The following is a 21593-nucleotide window of genomic DNA, read 5'->3' as shown; positions in this document are numbered from 1 at the left end:
ACATTTGCATTTGCATACCCTAGGTCTCTTCATCAAGCTTAGGTCATTATCATATCATATTAGGGTCATTTGCATAGTAATTGTCCCTTTGCATATAGTGTCAAAAACTAGGTTTTGTCATACTTGAGTAATCCAAATCTTTGATAAACCCTAAGTCATTGTTAGGAAATCTAGACCTTATCAAACCTTTTCTCCTTTTGTCATTATTGTCATTTGGTCAAACCTAGCTTAGTATCCAAGCATATAGGGGAGACATTGTCATTTGTCCTTTTGTCACTTGGTCCTTTTGTCCTTTGAGGTCTAGACATCATTTCAATTTCCTAAGGGTCTCTTTTAGATTTGCATTCCAAAAGGTTTGTCAAAATCTTCAAAAACAACCAAAAACATAGGTTGCATTCTTGCCATAGATTGCATTCTCATTTATTTAGTTTGCATTTAGTTGCATATCATATATTGTCCTTGAAAATTTTAAAAAATATTGCATTTGCATAAGTGACATGCCTGTTGAAACAAGATCAAAATCTAAAAAGATGGGTGAACCAGTGTATCAACCCATTGACAACATATCAAATTCACAGTTTCAAACTAGTCAAATAGTACAAATTGAAGGTTTATCAAACACATCACTACCACCATATGGAACGGTTCAACTTGGACCACCTCCCTTATATGAACCAGTGTTTGTACCTATGAAACCAGGACATGGGAGTGTTCAACCAACTCCAAGAGGAAATGCACCTTTCAATTGGAATCAACCAAACCTGCAACATGAAATTCAAACACTACATGAGGAACAAACTCTTTCACAAGGATTTGGATCAGATCAAGGCATTCAACAAGAAACGAATCCAAATGTCCAACCAGATTCTTCATTAGATTTTGATGCTTCTGATGATGTTGATATGTTCCTTCAAGATCCAGAGTTGACAAAAAAGATGGATAAATTCTTGAACAAGGTCTTTAAGATGTTCCCACAAAAATATCTTAACATGATGAGTAATGTGACCTCCTCAAGTGAGAAAATCAATGTGCAAAAACAACAAGGTGGTGAGCTGTTAAGTTTCTCTCTGCATCCAAATGAAGAAAATATGCAACAAGAAACTCAACCTACTTTGATGAGTAAACATGCTTCAAAGGCATTGACAGTGACTATTCCTCAAAAGTCACCATTTGAGACAATAAATAATCCATTATTCAACACAACACCTGTAACACAAGATCAAATGAAGACCACGCAAATATTGACAGCTATCCCTCAACAAGAAGTGGTTCCTTACATGCATACAATTGGATCAAAATCTAAGATGCAAGAAAGCTTCACAACTGGGATGCCTGATATCACCAATGTCCAAAACAATTCCATGATGCAACAAAGTTCTTATGTCCCATTAAGCTCAATATATTTGCCAAACACTATTGCGACAGATCCTTCGATAATGGCGACACAAAGAGCTACGGATAGTGGTTTGCACCAACAACAATTGTTGCAACAATTGAGTAATACACAAAAGGTACAATCGAATGTGCAAACAAGCAATGTACAACAACAACAACAATATCGCATTTGACAACAAATTGCAGTGCCTTCTGCCCCATTACAAGTTAATGCAAACTTGCAACCATCACAATGGATTGGACAAACAACATAGCAAGTTAATGCAAGTGCCATACCCCATCTTAAGGAGAAACAACAAAAACCACCTAAACAAAGTTTTTTGGAAATGATGGGATATACACCGCGACAACAATTGGCACAAAGTCAACAAATTCCTATTCGTCAACATCAACAACAACATGTGCCTCAATATGTGCCAAGACAAACAAGCTATCATACTTCACAACCGCAATTGGCACTTGTGCAATATCAACAACACCCTCAATTGCAATATCAACCTAGGCTACAAGAAGCACAGCAACAAGGTCAATATCAAGGCATGGCACAACCACAACAACAAGAGATGTACCAAGAACATTATATGTCGGAGACACCAAAAATGACCATTTCAGAGCATCAACAACCGATCGAAAACATGATGTATCGACAAAGAGTACCCACCGGGATTAATGATGGACCTCCAAAATCTGATGCAATTGCGCAACAGCTTGAGAATTTGCAACGACAAGTTGACACATTAGAAACTAAAGGAACAAAGAAGTTGTATACAGATCAGGATTTATGTCCTAATCCATTTGATAAGAGCTTATACATGCCTCCATTCCCTAAACATTTTGAGGCACCTAATTTTGAGAAATATAAAGGGAATGGCAATCCAAAAGATCACATTCGAGCATTTTTTGTGGCATGTACTGAAGTGAGTTATGAGGAAACATATTTAATGCGCTTATTTGCACGAAGTCTCACTAGACAAGCCATGGATTGGTATTCGCATCTGCCAGGAAATATAAAGACTTGGTCTGAATTGGCTCAAAAGTTTATATCTCACTTCGCATTCAACATCGATAGTGACGTGACCATGTCAGATTTATGCAACACCAAGCAAAAGCAAGGCAAGCCATTAGTGACTTTCTTGCAACGATGGCAAAGCTTGTATAGTCGTTCTTCTCTAGATATACCTGAAGAACAACAAGTGAATCTGTTTATCCAAAATTTGGTCCCAAAAATGATGTACGAACTAAAATTGAAAAGTCCCAGTACTATAGAGAAACTCATTAAGAAAGGGATGAACATTGAAACTACTCTTGTAGCCAAGGGAATCATTAAACTTAACAAAGACAGTGACAACACGACCAATTCAGGGGATAGAAATAGATTTTGGTATAAGAACAAGAATGTCACTAATGATGGAGTTGTTGATGCAAGAGCGGTGAATGCAAATCAACCCCCGTTCACAATCAAGAAATTAAGTGTTCCTAATATGTCAACTATGGAACAAAATCAAACACCAGTGAGCAATGTTACTCAATAGCCGCAATACCAACAACATACTCAACAATACACTCAACAATATAATCAACAACAAGGCCAGCAACAAAGCTAGGAGTGCAAACCTTTCCAATCAATGGATGGGCCTCCTCAATAATTTACGCCATTGGGAGAGCCTATTGAGTTAGTAATGAAACAATTAATACAAGAAAAATTTATTAAGCTACCAGATATCAAGGTAGAACCAGTGGTAAAACCACATTGGTGGAATGATAATGCATACTGTGAGTATCATCGATCAAAAGGACATAAAACCGCGTCATGTTTTCAATTGAAACATATGATTCAAGACTTGTTAGAGAAAGGAGTAATTGAGATAGATCCGCCCAATGCGACCTCTAACATTGATCATACCATTTTCAAAACTCCTTTGCTTGATCATGACAAGGGTAAAGCATCTTCTTCAAACTCTACCCAAACGGAAAATTATGCAAATACTAGTTATAACAATGTCATCAATTGTTTCTGAGTGTCAAATGAGTATGTTTCCACCATAAGAATAAAGGAACAAGATCCTTCTTGCGCGGTCACCACTCATCGATCCAAAATAGTCCTGAAAGGAGCCCCTGCAGCTCCTCCCAAACCAACTCCTGCAAGTCAGTATAATCTCTTGGATCATCTAGGAAAGACACCTGCACAAATATCAATCCTTGAGTTGTTGAAAATGTCCCCCATGCATCGTGCAGTCCTAGATAAAGCTTTAATTGAGTCCATTGTCCCGACAGACATTGATGTTGACCAGTTTCAAGCCTGAATTGGACATCTAGCTGTTTCCCAAAATGTCGCATTTTCTGATAATGATATCTCACCTGATAAGCTCCCTCATAATGATCCTTTACACCTTGAAGTCTTTGTCCATAATTGCAAAATCCGACGAGTCTTGATAGATGGCAAAGCTGGTCTTAATATTTGTACCTTGAGAGTGGTCATTGGCCTTGGATATACATAAAATGACATTGATGCTTCCAGAAGAATAACAATCAAAGCATATGATGATGTTGAGCGCCCATCCAAAGGGATAATTACATTGCCTATCAGAGTTGGTCCAGTGACAGAAAACACTTTCTTGCGAGTCTTAGACCTTGATCTCCCTTACAATATGATTCTTGGTCGTCCATGGATCCATGCAATGAAAGCAATTCCATCCACCTATCATCAATGTTTAAAATATCCTTACAATGGAACTGAGATAACAATTCCAGGAGATCCTAATCCATTTCAATTTTGTGCTACTCTAAAGGATACCCCTCAGCAGCAAGTCCCCGTCAATAGAGAGGCCAAATCACATAGTTATGTGGATCCTAATGAATTGTTAGATGTTGTCAAAGGAAAGTTGAAGATACAGGACCAAGGACACAGAGAATATTCAATGGATCAAACATTCCTCATCGGGAATTTACCAATATCTCCAAAATCATATGGCAAACTGTATTTATTGCAAAAGGAACCTAAGGTCGTTATTCAATATCAGCCTCCCACTACATTTACAAGATGGGGTGAACTTGACAAAGAAACTTTAGATGATGATGTCATATATTGGCTTTATAAGGATCCAACTGAGACCCCACCTGTCAGGTTGCTAGTGGAACGGTATGGCAAAGGATTTACTATGCTGCAAAAGAAAGGATATGACAGCTGCAATGGCTTAGGCCTGAACAAAAATGGAAGGCTAGAACCTGTTATACCCAAGATGCGACCTCCAACTTTAGGGTTAGGTTTTGTACCATTGTGAATTGGATCCTCATCTACCAAAGTGACCATGTGTGGAAAAGGGCATGACTCTGATGATGAAATAACACCTAAGGATACCCGACCCGAAACTGATTCCAATGAATGGGAGTGGAGTTCTTTTTCTTCTAGCTCCTATGCCCTTGACAATATTTTCCTTGACCCTGATAATTTGCCTATGGAAGACAAACATGAAATAACTCCTCTTCCTAAAACATGTCCTAATGCTTGGATAGAGTCATTCTGGGACCCAAGCTCCGAATCAGATACAAGCAGTTCAGATAGTGATACCACATATGTTTACATCTTTACCATATCAGCCCTCTCTCTCCTTACAACCGATGATGACATGCCCCTCATCTATCCCCAACTTATCCAACATGACCAACAAGAACCACTCACATTGGATTGTTTTCAAAATGACGAAGCAATTGCAGAATTCCTTGGACTATGGGAAGGCATACCGCAAGGTGATCATAAGGCAAGATTTGCTATTGACCTAGATTCCACGGTATATTTTGGGGAGTCAACTCCATCTTCCAGTCATCAAAATGAAAAAAGAAAAGAAAAAGTAAAAAATCAAAAGAATAGATCTTTGAGTGAAAACCGTAAGGCACTCTCTGATCATGCAAAAGTCAAAATAAAAGACGTACCTGTAGGTGAAAACCTCTCTGAGGCACCCAAAGGTGGAAGAGTGGACATACCCCTATCAAGTCAGGATAAATCAACATTTCTTGTGGAAATGACCGAGGAAATCAATTTGGGTACACCTGACAACCCTAAGGTCATTCATTTTGCTGCTTCTCTATCAAAATAGGAAAAGATAGATTTTTTCAATTTCTTTCTTGAGAAGAAGATCAGCTTTGCATGGTCCTATGCAGATATGCCTGGCCTTGACCCAGAATTATTCCTTCATCACTTGTCATTAAAAGCAAATGCCAAGCCTGTCAAACAAAAACTTAGAAAGATGCATCCCCAGGTGGCTCTTTTGGTCAAGGTAGAACTGAAAAAATTACTGGATGTGGGCTTCATCAGACCCACTGATTATGCAGACTGGATTTCAAATTTAGTACCAGTTAGCAAAGTAACTAGGGGCATCAGAATCTGTACGGATTTCAGGGATCTTAATAAAGCATGCCCTAAAGATGATTTTCCACTGCCAAATATCGACATCATAGTTGACATGACTGTTGGATATGAGATGCTCTCATTGATGGATGGTTTCTCTAGCTATAACCAAATTTGCCTTGCTCCTGAAGACCAACATAAGACTGCATTCACATGTGCTTGGGGTACCTACTATTGGAATGTGATGCCCTTCGGCCTTAAAAATGCAGGTGCAACATATCAAAGAGTGATGACAACAATTTTCCATGATTTCATGCATACTTTGATGGAGGACTATGTTGATGACTTATTATGCAAATTTGTCACAAGAGATAGTCATTTAGCCATCCTGGGCCCAATCTTTGACCGAATGGAGACCTACAAACTCAGACTCAATCCAAAGAAGTGTGTCTTTGGTGTCACAGCCGACAAATTACTAGGGTACATTGTTTCTCACAGAGGCATTGAAGTCGACCCGGCCAAGGTTAAAGCAATAATGGACATGCCTCCTCCTTCTAATCTCCGTCAACTACGCGGTCTGCAAGGAAAGCTACAGTCAATCCGCCACTTCATAGCTTAGTTGGCCAACAAATGTCATCCATTCCAGCATCTATTGCATAAAGGTGTCTCTTTTAAATGGACTGAGCAATGTCAATCAGCCTTTCAAGCTCTCAAAGACTATTTGTTGTCGCCGCCTATTCTAATGCCTCCTATAAAAGGAAAGCCATTCATATTGTATATTTCTGCAACTGAAACGGCACTAGGAGTTCTCTTGGCCCAACAGGATGAGAACGGCAAAGAGTGAGCTATTTATTATATTAGTCGGACACTAGTAGGCTATGAGCTGAATTATTCAACTATTGAAAGGGCATGCTTAGCAGTGGTATTTGCAACACAAAAGCTCCGACATTATATGTTAAATCACCAAACATTGTTGGTTGCAAAAATTGATCCTCTAAAATACTTGCTTAGCAGAGCAGCTTTGACGAGTCGCCTAGCAAAGTGGGTTATGATCCTCAGTGAATTTGATATTCAGTATATGGAGCGAAAGGCGATAAAAGGACAAGTCATAGCCGATCAACTTGCAGAAGCTCCTATTTATGATGATCATCCCATGTTGACCGATTTTCCAGATGAATCAGTCTTTGCTCTCACATCTTCTAATGAATGGAAGTTATACTTTGATGGATCCCATACCAAGTTCGGGTCCGGAGCCGACATCTTTTTTGTCACCCCTCAAGGTGATGCTATTCCCAAGTCCTACAGAATAACTTTTCATTGTACCAATAACATTGCAGAGTATGAAGCACTGGTCACAGGACTCCGAGTAGCGGTCCACTAGAATATCACACATTTGCAAGTCTATGGAGATTCTCAATTAGTCATCCGACAAGTGAATGATGACTATGAAACAAAAGATGAAAAGCTTATTCCCTATAAGCATATGGTAGATTTCTTCAAGACAAAATTCACGGCTATCCATTTCAGTCAAGTTCCAAGAATGCAAAACAAGTCGGCAGATGCAATGGCTACGATTGCTTCCATGTTAAATATGCCCCACAATATGGACAAATGTGAATTTTTGATCAAACAATTGCTTGTCCCTTCTTTTGACATTCTGACAGCAGATGTGATGTGCGTTCTTGTTGGTCCCAACTCCCTGTGGTACAATGATGTATATCAATATTTGAAATCCCAAACCTTACCACCTAACCTTTCTGCTAACCAACATCGAGCCTTCATCCGACAAATAGCCAAATATGTCATCATCGCCGACACCCTTTACCGTCATTCCTTTGACCATACCCTCCTCGGGTGTTTGGATTCTGACGAAGAACAAACGGCTTTACACGAGGTTCACGATGGTATATGTGGGGGCCATTTCAATGGTCTAAGCTTAGCCAAAAAGTTGATTCGTGTTGGGTATTATTGGCCCACTCTGGAAAAAGATGTTCATGATTTTGTTAAGAAATGCTACAAATGCCAGATCCATGGAAGCTACATTCATGCACCAGCCCAAGAGCTTCATTTTGTCATATCTCCATGGCCCTTTTCTCAATGGGGATTGGATCTTATTGGCAAGATTCACCCGACATCTGCAAATGGACACAAGTTTATCATTACAGCCACAAAGTATTTTACAAAATGGATCGAGGCTATCCCCATGACCTATATCACTGGTGTGCAAATTTCAAAATTCCTATTGAATTATATCATATGCAGATATGAGATTCCCCTGGCCATAGTCACAGATAATGGTCGTCCCTTCAAGAATAAAGATGTCAAGGAACTCTGTGAAAAGTTTCATATCCAACACCGTTTCTCCAATCCATATTATCCACAAGGGAATGGTCAAGCCGAAGCATCAAATAAAACCATTATCAAGATCCTGAAAAAGGTTGTCAATGATGTTGGTCAAGATTGGCATGTACAGTTGAATCCAACACTATGGGCCTATCGCACTTCTATCCGCACACTTACTGGTGCAACACCTTATTCCTTGGTGTATGGTGTGGAAGCCATTTTACCTTTGGAAGTGGAGATTCCTTCCTTGTGTGTTTCCTTGCAACATCTGATTGATGATGAGACACATAGGGTCTCTCAGTTGCATTAGCTTGAGATGTTAGATGAGAAACGTCAGATAGCCCTGACACATTTGCAAGCATATCAAAACTGTCTCCGTCGCTCTTATAATAAGAAGGTCAAAGGGCAACACTTCGAAGTGGGAGATCTGGTTTTAAAAGAAAACCCTAAGAATGCACACTCTACTGACATCATCAAAGGCAAGTCTGAACCTAATTGGGTTGGGCCTTTCATAGTGACTACAGCCTATGGCTCGGGGGCATATCAGCTTGCCACTCTAGAAGGTGACCCTTTGTCTGATCCTGTCGATAGCATGCACCTTCGCAAGTACTGGGCATAATTTTCTATCAGCACTTCTTCAAGTATGATCCTAAAAAACTACAAAAAAAGTGAAAAAAGCAAAAAAATACAAAAAAAAGTGAAAAAAGCAAAAAAATACAAAAAAAGTGAAAAAAGCAAAAAAATACAAAAAAAAGTGAAAAAATACAAAAAAAAGCAAAAGAGAAAAAGAGCAAAAAAGTAAAGAAAAATGATTCGCCCTCTAGTGAAAACCTGGCAAATAGGTGCTTTGGGCAAGTACCATGGTGAAAACCTAGCAATCAGGCACCATGTGTAAGCAAGATCATCGCTTCGTCATCTGTCATGACCTCTAGCTATGCTTTCTCTCTAAAGATTTATCATGTCTATCTTTGTCTTGACCCAATGTTCGGATCCAGGCCTGTGATTGGTCAACATCATTGTCTTGCATACTCCAGTTTCTTGTACATATGTCTTTCAAATGTGCATTGGGTGCATTCCCCTTGTCATGATCAATCACTGGAACTTTTGCATCTAAAATGTCCTGAAATAATTAATAAAAATTTGAAAAATGTCTTGAAATAATCCAAAAAAAATTGAAAAATGTCCTGAAATAATTCATAAAAATTTGAAAATGTCCTGAAATAATCCAAAAAAATTGAAAAATGTCCTGCAAAAAATCCCTAAAAAAACTGAAAAATGTCCTGAAAAAAAAATCTCTAAAAATCAAATAATGTCTTGAAAAAATCTCTAAAAATCAAATAAAGTCCTGAAAAAATGAACACCAAAAAATTGTAAAATATCGAAACACAAAACAAAAAAATAAATGATCCCTTTGTGCATAAGACAGATCACTAAGTATACATCCAATGACATGCAATCCAACACTGTGCTTTAATGAAATCATGCATAAATAGATGAACTTTTTCAATCAAACTAGACATTCAAACTGATCAAAATTGTCATATCAATCAACCTCAAAATCATTTGTCCTTGTCTCTACTATCATGGGTCTTATACAGGGTGTGGTATACTCGAAACCAGACCGTGTCCTGTCTTAGACAGGGTACCGCATATCTTGAAACCAGATAGCATGATCGTCCTATCAGCACTTTCAACTTTTGACAATGAAGATCAAGATGTTTGTTTGACTTGTTGGAATTTGTGCATCTTATCTTTTTGCTGATTTATCTTTGGCTTCGATCATGCTCCTATGTTGCTCGATGATGTCACTGAGTGATTTAGAGTGACCGGGATGGTTCATGGTCCTTTTCTCTTTTTTTGTTGTGATTGTTGTTTGTCTGTGATGTGTCTGTCTTTTGAAAAAAAGGGTTGCATTTCAGCTCTGGCCTTCAATGCCATGATTCTACGCATCCATTTTGCTACATTAAAATAAAGGTTCTCACCTACAAAGTGCATTACTGAAAGCAAGTTTTTCTTCGTCTCTCACTGTCCTTTGTCTCATTTTCTTCTTACTAACATTTCTTCCATCAATTTGGGCAATCAGTCTGGTCTAGTGCTCCGATTTCCCCAAACACATATGTTGCATCCTGCATTCATTTGGTTAGTACATTTGCATTATATCAAGCATCACATCAAGCATTTTATCCATTTCATATTATAAATGCATCAAAAACACATAAAAAATATATCCATACATGTTCCACAATAATACATAAACAGTGCATACGCCATCCATACATGGAAAATAAACATAAGTCATAACACATTGCATCCCATCATATCGATGCATATCATATCATATGTCACAATAATATCGAAGTACAAAATTGGACTATCTGTCCTAAGTATGGCCCGCAGGCTGACTACAAAATGTCAAAGTACATATGCCTCTGTCGTAAGGAGCACGTGCCTCTATCACTAGGTGCTCCCTCTGTCCTCCTCATCCCTGCCATGTCTCATGGATGATGTCCCTCCTGGTCCTGGCTATGGTGGTCTCATAGGTCCACTCACCCCCATGCTGCTCAATGACCTCCGAGAGTGTGCTCTACTCTCTGTCCTCAATCGTGCCTGATATGAAGCTACTCTCTGCTCTGGTGGGACTGCACTCTCATATAGTATCCTCCAATGGCGTATCTCCTCTCCGGTCTCTACCAACATCTATGCCATCTCCCGTGCACTGGCATCCCTAATCGACCCAATGTACTCAGTGACTCTCTATTCCTCTCGTTGTGCCTGAGCTATTGTTGCATCTCGAGCCACTGTAAGTCTGGTTATCTCCGCTCTGAACTGATCCTGCTTTGTCCTCAAGATGGCATTCTGTCTCTCTAATGTCGCAATATGATCATGCTGACTCGCTATGGTAGCCCTGCACATCTCCATCTCCTCTATCCTAGCTGTCTCCGGCTCTATGGGTATATCCTGCAATGCCTCATGCTCGCCTGAATCTAGCTCATCCTCATCATCCCCCTCCTCATCTCCGTCCTCTTCATCCCCCTCATCCTCATCCCCACCCTCATCCTCCTCGTCCTCATCATCTCCCTCCTCCTCTCCTGTGAGTGGGAAGTCCTCCTGTCTCCTAGGTACTAGAATGTCTAGATCTATCAATGGCACTAGCCGTCATCATGCAAACCATTGCTCATACTCCTCTGTCATCCCGACGTCCTCCACATCTGATCTCCAATCCCACTATCTCTGTTGTAGCTGTGTGAAGTCAGCATATGCTATGTGTGGCTGAATCATACTCCCCCACTGACTCGTCTCTCTATGAGATTGGGCAAAGTGTGCAGTCCTCCTAGGTACATCCTGCCTCTCTCCAAACTATCATCTGACTCTCTCTGGCAGGTACATCTCAATCACTCTCTGGCGATTCACTGGTCACCCAATCAGGTACCTCTCCTGTCTACAATACGGTAGCTCATCACTATCATCTGACCATCCAGGGCAATCACGATATGGCCTCCATGTGAACTCTCTTAGTATGTCTAGCTCATGTCGCCAATACAATATGTAACTAAAAGGACCCTGTCTCAGTGCTCCCCCATAGTAGTACACATATGGTCGATGTGGTAATACCTATCTCTCTGCAATCGGTCGACATAAGGCTATGTGCTCGAATGCCCATACCTGTAACAATGTGACTCCACAACTCAAAGTCTGCACTCCCTGATATGCTATCTGATGCAACTGAAAATATAGCATAGCCAATACACATGGTCCCCATGTGTACACCATCCCCTCTGTCGCCATTTGCTCCAACACTCTTCCCCATCCAATAGGGAATCCATGTCCGCGTCTGTCTCCTACTAGTAGGCATGCTATCACCACTGCTATCACCACATATCGTCGATCATACTCTGATGCCATGGTCTCCCAGCCAATCTCCCTTTCTATGATATCCAAATCATCTGCGTCGCACTCAAATAATCTGCACAACGCATCTCTCCCTGTCATTGGGTCGTACTCTACCATCTCTCCATGAATCAAAATGCGAAGGATACGCCATACGTCCTCTAGTGTCACAGTCGCCTCTCCAGTCGCCAAATGGAAAGAGGAGGTCTCTGAATGCCATCGCTCTGCTAATGCGGTAAGCAGTTCTCTGTTTGCCCTAATCTCAGGCATAAATGTGATATAGTATATCCCAAGTCCTGCTAGTGTATCTCTATCCGTGCTCCTGAGTCTATGTCGTAACATGAAGCAGTCTGGTCGGTTCTCCCGCGTGATCAATGGATACTGTCGACTCTGCATCACAATTGGGGCACATTTTGTCAGTTTTAGGGTTTACTCCTGCGAGCTGCATTGTCCTTGTTTCATGTCCAAATCAGGGTGTTTTTCATCTATTTTGACCTATCCTATCCTTATCCCCCCTTTTCGGATCATTTGCATGCTATTTTTTTGACCAAAATTGACTTCCCAATGCACAATTGCACCTGTGTGACAAGTCCTGTGCTTGTGTCCCCCTACACAAGCACAGAAGACATTACACAAGCGCAGGATTCACCCTACACAAGCGCAGAAGTCACTTTCTGCATTTTCTGTGGGCCCCGCAATGTCCCGCAAGTGATCAAAATTCATAAAATTGAAAACATGGGTTTTTGTGATACATACCACTACTCCTGCGTCGTCTGGTCATCTGTACATGTGTACACATTCTCTAAGGTGATCTGCCATTGGGATGTTTGCCATCTCTCTGCATGTGTCTTTTTCCAGAGCAATAAATTCTCCTCTTTGGCTAGTGCAAATGAGCAATTTTCCCTCACTTTGTCTCATTTATAGATCTTTGTCAGTGCATAGATGGATGTGCACTCTCTCCATCTCATGTTGGTCGCAGTCTTTTGCGTCTTTAATTGCTTGTCCTTCATGCATCCGGTCTCCGATTGTCAGTCTGTTTGTTCCTATCATGTTCTATCATTCTTATCAATCAATTGGCCTCTTTTCTGGATGTTTCCGGCCAATTCCTCGAGGGGATATGCATATGTCATTATTATTGTCTGGGGCATTTTCATTATTGTTCTTTGAAACAACGCTTGAAATCGCAGTGTCTCAAAGATGGGCAAAATGTAGACACCTAAAAATGGTCAATGCTTGCGGAATCATACTTTAACATTTGCGCATTGCCTTATTTTAGGGTTTTTGCGTCGCATTAACATTTCTCCTATGATTCGCACTTGGTCTTTATCATTTGCGAGCATCAAATCTTTCTTCTGCTTTCTTCATTTATCTCGCTCTCGAATTTGGCCTTGTCGACAATAATCTTCAGTCATGATTTTGGTCAATCTTATCCTGTCGCATCAATGTGCGTATTCATTTGTCATCATTTTGGACATCGTCAATCCTAATTAGGGTTTTGTCCTCTTATCAATCTTGTCATCATGCGATCGATTTGTCATCGATCGTTGTCGTTTTCAATCTTATTATCTTGTGATCGATTTGTCATCGATCCTTGTCTTTTGATCAATTTGTCATCAATCTTGTTGTCTTGTGATCAATTTGTCATCGATCGTTGACATTTTCAATCTTGTCGTTTTGTAATCTATTTTGTCATCGATCCTTGTCTTCTTGTCAATTTTGTCATTTTGCGATCAATTTGTCATCGATCGTCGTCTTTCTCAATAATGTCAATTTGGATCAATTAGTCATTGTTCCTCATCAATTGGCGCATTTTCTCAATCACATCATTTATCAGCATTGGTCTTTTATCAAGTCAGAATCATGATCAAATCGAATCGATATCAATTATCCTTTGTCAAGACCTAATTGTCATCCTTGCATTTCTAATTCATCTTTTAGGGTTTCATGATTTTATTCATTTAACCCTGTTTGTCATTTCTCCCTCTAGGTTAAATTATTTATTTATTTATCCTAGGTCTTCGTGTCACAATTAAATGTTTAATTTAATTGGCTAACTAATTATTCCTCTTTTTGTGAATTAATTAATAAATGACAAATTATTAATTGATTTACCTAATTTCCTATTTTCCTCATTTTCTAATTTCCTAAATCCTAATTTCCTCATTTTCTAATTTCCTAAATCCTAATTTCCTCATTTTCTAATTTCCTAATTCCTATTTTCCAATTTTCCTAATTTCCTAATTTCTAATTGAATTTCCTCTTATTTTCCTCATAATTTCATGGGAATGACATTTCAAATTGTCATAATTTGTCATAATTGACAATCAATCAATTTTGACATAGAAATTTGTCATAATTTTGTCATAATTGACAATCAATCAATTTTGACATAGAAATTTGTCATGATCTTGTCATGAATTATCAATCAATCAATTTTGCATAGAAAGTGCAAATTTGTCAAAAATTTGTCATAATTGACATTCTTGATTTGCAATTTCCATTTGAATCTCTTCGTGCTAATTTGATCATCTCTCCAATTTGTCTATAAATTGGATGAATTTCTTCAATCCTAATCTAATCACATTATCGAACGAATCACTTTTCGAATCGATTCCCGAATCAATCACGCTTCGAATATTCTTGAGCAATCATCTTGTCTACTTGCTTTCATATCATGATCATGCACTAGTAGGTGAGATCCACAACAATGCTATTTGAAGGAGAAAGAAGGACAATGGAGCCACATGAAGGAGACATTCAAATCTGCACTTGGTTTGCTTAATTTTCAAATCTTGAATGTTTTGTTTTCATGTCTTTATTGAGTGTGTTAGGATTGATCATTGCATTTGAGCTTTTGTGATTGAGCTATGACTAATATTGAATTGCTTGTGATGATTTCCGAATTCCTATGCTACAAGGAGATGTAAGCAAAAGGGAAAATATTAGGCAGACCTATTGTGCGAAATATAGGTTAAAGGGTATATGTAAAGAACAGAGCAGGAACCGGTACTGAATCTGGCATTGAAGATTCTATTGTAAAGTAGTACAAGATATTGGATTTATATAATCCTTATTGTAAGTCAGTGAGACTTCCCATTGAGCAGTGAGCTCTAGGCAGTTGGCCTTCCTGCATGTGCAGGCCCCTATTGTAAGTAATATTCTCTTATTGGCCAGTGAGTGAATATTGTGGGTCACAAATCCCATAGAGGTTTTTCCCACACCGGGTTTCCTCGTTAAAATCTTGTGTTATGGTGTGCTTTTCATGTGGATGTTCTTGATTCTGTTTATTGCATTATTTCTTGCATATCGGTACACTGTTATATTATGTTCTGCATGTTTTAAGTTAAGAAAATTCATTCACCGGTCATATACTGATTCACCCCCCCCTCTCAGTATCTGTGGGATCCCTAACAATTGGTATCAGAGCTTGGTCCTCTATTTTCAAAATCCTAATAGCTTGAGGAAGATCTTGACATCGGTAAAGATAGAAAATCTGATGAAGCAACTGGAAGGAGCTCTTACAGACTATGATGTAGAAAAATTGAAAAATATCAAACTAGAAGATGATTTAAGGGCAGCTCAGGACATCATTCAGGCACTTCAAGAAAATTTTACTGTTGCAAGAAATAAGAGAAGATAACTTTGTGAAAAATTGGAAAATGAGAATGATGAAAAGGAATCACTTAATGATATGATAAGCAAGTTGAAACAAGAGATCATGACAACGAAGAATGAGATGCAGGATATGACTATGAGATTTTACAAAGAGATTGAGGATAGGAAGAAGAATGAAGAAGAATTGACCAGAAGACTAAGTGATGCTGCAAATGAGAACACAAGACTTAGCTATGAAAATGACATGTTGAAGACAAATCTGATGCATACTCAGAATGACTCAAATGAACTGTTGAGACAAAAAAAAGTCTTAGAAAGAGAACTAGAAACTGCAAATCAGCATAAAGAAAAATTCAAGAAAAGCTCAGAGGAACTTGGCACCTTGCTAAAGAATCAAAAACCTAAAGGTGACACTTCTGGAATTGGCTTTGAAGTTGGTGAAAGCTTCGATACTGCAAATACTCAGGATCACAGCAAATCAGTAAGACAACCTAATGCTTATAAATTCAATGGAAAATGTTTTAACTGTAATAAGTATGGTCATAGAGCAAATGAATGTAAATCTAGAAATTATCAGAATATCAACACACCCACCGGTCAATGTTCTAAATGCAACAAAGTTGGTCACAACTCTGAAAACTGTAGAATGAATGTGAGATGTTATATTTGTGGAAGATTTGGACATTTATCTAATCAATGCAGAACACAAACTGGCATAGGTTATGGAAAAGCTATTTAGAAAAATAATGTAACTTGTTATGCATGTAACAAGATTGGGCATATTGCTAAATTCTGTATAAGTAAAGGAACATCGGTAGACAACAAAATTTCTAGCTTGAAAGGTAAAGAAAAAGTTGAGGTTAAGCAAGAATTCTCAAAACAATGGATTAGAAAAGCTGGTCTAAATATTGGGAATACTCCTCCATCAGTAGAACCAACCAATGCTTCACCGACAAAATAGAGTGATGCTTCACTAGAAAGATAGAGCAGTGCTCCATCGGCAGGAAGTTCTTCATCAAATTGAAGAAAATTTCCTTGAGGGTTTGGCAATCTAATGACACATGTGCTATTATTCCCTCGCTTAGAGATAAGAAGTTGGAAATTACCTATTACCGGCAAACAATGTTAAGTGAATACTTAACCAGCATACAATTAATGTGGTAGATGGTGAATAGACACTATAAAATTAAGGTTTTGGCTCCATTTCATTTCACCAAGATTTCAAATTATGAAGTGTAGCGTCGTAAATTGTACGCACTTGCTAGGGTGGTACAATTTCACACCTAGTTTAGCACCCGCCTTAGTGCATTTTACCTTATGCATTGCATTTCTCCTTAAGCACTTAATTAATCAAAGTAATTAGGTCTAAGGTCCTATTTCATCATTCTCTACATCATAAAATTGGGCCCTTTTCACTAAAGCGCGCCCTTCGCATTTTATTCCTCCAATACACCACTTAATCAAAAACCCTAATTAAGTCTTATTTCAAACTTGGGGGCTTGGTTTCGGGGTCAAAACATCTCGAAATCACCTGTAACTTCAGGATTCTCTCTAAAATCATCATATCCGACGGCCCTGAAAATTTGGTGAAAAGTTGTCGGGACCATGGCGCCCGGAGTGCAACATGGTCCCGGACATTTTTCCCGAAATTTTAGGAGCGCGATCCAATCATAAAATAAAGCTTAACCCCAAGAAATTGGCGGGATATTCAATCTCTAGGTCGGCCAAAATATGAATTTACGACCTAGGGTTTCATACATAAAAGCTCTCTTTCCTCATTTGAAGGGATCCGATTTTGGTTTTCAGGAACTTCATATGCAGCGAAAGAGCAGATCTTTGAGGACTTCAACAACATTCAACATCATTCTATCAAGCATCTATCAAATTCATTCATCCACTTAGGGCTTGGAAGACATTGAAGAACAATAGGAGATTACCGACTGAAGATTGGCTTGTACTCCTCCCTTGAGGGTTGGGTATGATTTCGTATTGTTTTCATGTCTTTGCATTAGCTTTGATACATCATTTATTCATGCTTTAGATCACATTGCATCTTGATTTAGAGCATTTGCATTATCATTTACAAGCAATTAGGGTTTACTTTCTAGGTTGCTCTAGTTTGCTTTCTTGCATTTTTGGACCTTGCACACACACTAGGTCTACACACACAATACATTTTACAAAACAACTTGGCTATTCGTGGAGGTGGAAATCACCGAAGCGGGGGTTTGACTAAGGCAAAACCCTATATAGCCGCCCCTCCCCCTTTTCAGATATTATTGCAGGTTTCGGGATTCGGACGACGCCACGGGATACAGATCCGGAGAGAGAAGGTCGAGACAGCACTCTGTGTGAAGTTGCAGAGCAGAAGACTGGGATAGGGGCGCTGGGCACCTTGGTCCTGCCAGGACAGGGGCACTGGGTGCCCTGGTCCCTGGGACAGAGGTGCTAGGCGCCCTGGTCCTCCGGACAGACAGCTTTCAGACAGCTTCCCGACAGTGTTTCAGAGTGCAGAACAGTAGTTTCCGGTGCAGTTTTCAGGACAGTGGCGCCCGCGCCCCCATCCCGAACATTTTCAGTCCGATTTTGACTCCGGGTACATATCTACATTCTTATTTCATCCTTGTATTTACAGCTGTTCATTGTTTAATCTCAATTCTGCAATCTTGTTATTAGTTTATACTTGCATTTTGGGATTAAGGTTTGAACTTGCATTACTTGATCTTACAATTTCAACAAGGGAATAGAAATCCTAATAGATATCTCATGGCTCTCTCTTTCACCAAAAGAAGTAGCCAATCGTGCGATATCTCTAGGCTCTTTCGTATTCCGTAATGTGTGTCAAAAGGTAGGATTAGGGCATGATTAACCTAGTCTCGCTTTTTCCCCTACACATTTTGGTGAACCCGACGTGAATCTATCATTGCTTCCTCTTGCATTACATTTGTTAGATCTAGATCTAGATTTAGTGTGTTTTCATTTCATTTTCATTATAAAAAAAAAAAAAAAGTGTGTTTCTTTGCATTGTGTGTTTAAATTTTATGCAATCTTTTCAAAATGTCAGATTTTTATTTGCAAAATGTTCATGCTTTTGATGTTTACTATGAGTATAGCCAAGATGAATTAGATGAAGCTTTAGATGAGTTTTTAAACCCTAAAGATGCCAAACCTTCATTTTACCAAAAACTCATAAACCTTGTTACTATGCCATTTAGGTGTGATGAGAAAGATAAGTCGAATGATTCCTCTCAAGGATACATTCCTATCAACTCTTCCCCTGAACCTAGTAACATGGTTGTTTTCAATAATCCCCTCTATGAGGAGATGTCTCCTTTTGAATCAAATGACAAACCTTTTAACCGATATGATCATGCTTTGTTGGATGATGCTCTTGATGACTTTGTGGCTTTATCGAAATCTTTAAACAAGAACAAGGCCTCTAAATTGGTTAACATGATAAACTTGAATGAACATAATAAGCCTCTCTTTGAAGTCCAAGGTGCTTATCCTTCTCCCACCTTTCAATTTCTTAAATCACCTCTCCTTACTGTCCAAGGAAGGTATGATCATGATTCCTTTCGTACCCCGAATAAACCAATCATCACCGTGCAAGGAAGAAAACCTGTAAGTCCTTACAGTTATGCTAAACAAATAACTAGAGAGAGTTATCATGCGGTTGCCCATACTTATCATACTAGAAATAATAGGCAACCTAATCCTCCTCCTATTATTCCAGTTTCCCTTCCTAATCCTCAACCAATTCTTCCTCAAGCTCCCCGTATTTCGCAAGTTATGGGTAAGGAATATGATCTCATAGAACAACTTAAAGCTACCCCTGATAAGATATCCCTTTGGGATTTGATTCAAACTTCTTCCGCTTATCATGGAATGTTACAAGATGCCTTGAAAGATTTGAATGTTCCTCCACCGAATACATCTAGTAATATAGCATCTTTTGTTAACTTTGTGATGAATCCTAAAGCTCAAATTGTGTAAATTCAACAACAATATGATCCCTTTATGATTGTGGTTATCATGAAAGACACTGCTATAAGACGAACACTAGTAGATAATGGCTCTGGCCTTAATGTGTGTAGCATTAATTTATTGCATAAGATGAATGTGGATACGTCTCTTATTGAGCCTGACTCTCGTCCCATTCGTGGCTTTGACAATGTGGCTAAGACTTCATTAGGTATCATCACCTTACCTCTCACAGTAGGACCTGTTACTTTGCCTACTCCTATCCATGTTATGCCAGGAAATTTAACATATAACTTGTTATTAGGGAGGCCTTGGATTCACAGCATGCAAGTTGTCCCCTCTACATTGCATAGACAAGTTAAATTCGTTTATAACAATAAGACATACACTTTGATGGGTGATACTAATTTTCAACCTTGTCTACAAACATCTACTTCCAAAGGGAGTTCTTCTAAGCCATCCTCGTCTAGTGATGACTCTTTAAACAAGAAACCTATCAATGAATCCTCGCTCTCCGATGATCGGAATTCTTTGGATGAGTCTGGAGCTCCTAAAGAGGATCCTTCTCGACTCGAAACTACACATAAAAAGGATTTTGATCCTGAGAAGGTTCTCACAGAGGATGATTGGGGACCTCTTGATTTTAACCCTACCTTTGTAGGTGAATATAAGGTTCCTTCTAGAGAAATTAAAATTGAAAAGAAGGAAGAAGCTGAAAATCATAAAGTTGAAAAGAAAGAAGAAGTTAAAAATCAATCAACCTTACCTGAATCTATGAGTAATAATTTTGTGGCTGCTTCTCAAACTTCTTCTCCTCACATCTATAATTATGAAGAGTTTGATTCTTTGTCTTATGAAAAACCACCTTCTCTTCCTGAAATGGCTGATCGTTATGGTCGTGGTTTTCGCATTTTTGCTAAGCATGGGTATCATGGAAAAGGTTGTGGTGCTCATGAACAAGGGATAAGAGTTCCTCTAGAGACTAATTTTCACAATTATGCCTTTGGACTTGGCTATAATCCCTGCAGACGTACTAAAGCTTTTAAAAGACCATGCATTAGTGTTAATGCTATTTCTACATCTCTATCAATTCAGCACCCTGAGTATATTGATGGGGATCCTTCGGGTGACTATGCTTTGGATATCTTCCCTACCGATGATGCTTTAGCTGAGTTCTTGGGAGCCTATGACACTCTTCCTCGTTATCATCACAATAGGGGATTCCCTTATTGTTTGAACACCGAAGCCTATTTTGGAAAAGAGATTGATAATGATGAGATTGTGAAAGAATTCCCTCAGTTAAAGGACACTCCTCAACAAAGTAATCTTCTCATAAGTGATACCACTAATGTTAAGATAGACCTTTGCAATAAAGAGAAAGTTATTAAAATTGGAAAATGTTTGGATAAAGAGGAACATAAACAATATGAAGAACTATTGCATGAATTCCCTGAGATCTTTGCTTGGACATATTCTGACATGCCTGGTATAGATCCTAAGATTGTTACTCATAATATTGTCTTAGTTCCTGATGCTAAGCCCGTGAAACAAAAGATTCAAAAAATGAATCCTAAGGTGGCTCTGCTTGTTAAGGCTGAGATTGAAAAATTATTGGAGGCTGGATTTATCCGCCCTATTGACTATTCCCCATGGATTTCAAATATTGTCGTTGTGGCTAAACCAGATAACAAAATAAGAATGTGTACTGACTTTCGAGATTTGAATAAAGCTTCCTTGAAAGATGATTTCCCTCTTCCAAACATTGACATGATAGTTGATTCTACGGCAGGACATGCCTTGTTATCCTTCATGGATGGTTTTTCAGGTTACAATCAAATTTTTATTAACCCTCAAGATCAATTCAAAACTGCTTTCACCACTCCTTGGGGTACGTTTTGTTGGATAATGATGCCTTTTGGACTTAAAAATGCCGGTGCGACTTATCAACGAGCGATGACCCTTATCTTTCATGATTATATACATAAGATTTTAGAGGATTATGTTGATGATATTTTGGCCAAAT

Source organism: Cryptomeria japonica, chromosome 2 (genome assembly GCF_030272615.1).
Source record: "Cryptomeria japonica chromosome 2, Sugi_1.0, whole genome shotgun sequence".
Classification (NCBI taxonomy): Eukaryota; Viridiplantae; Streptophyta; class Pinopsida; order Cupressales; family Cupressaceae; genus Cryptomeria; species Cryptomeria japonica.
The sequence above is the reverse complement of the archived record's forward strand: the minus strand, read 5'-3'. Positions refer to the sequence as shown.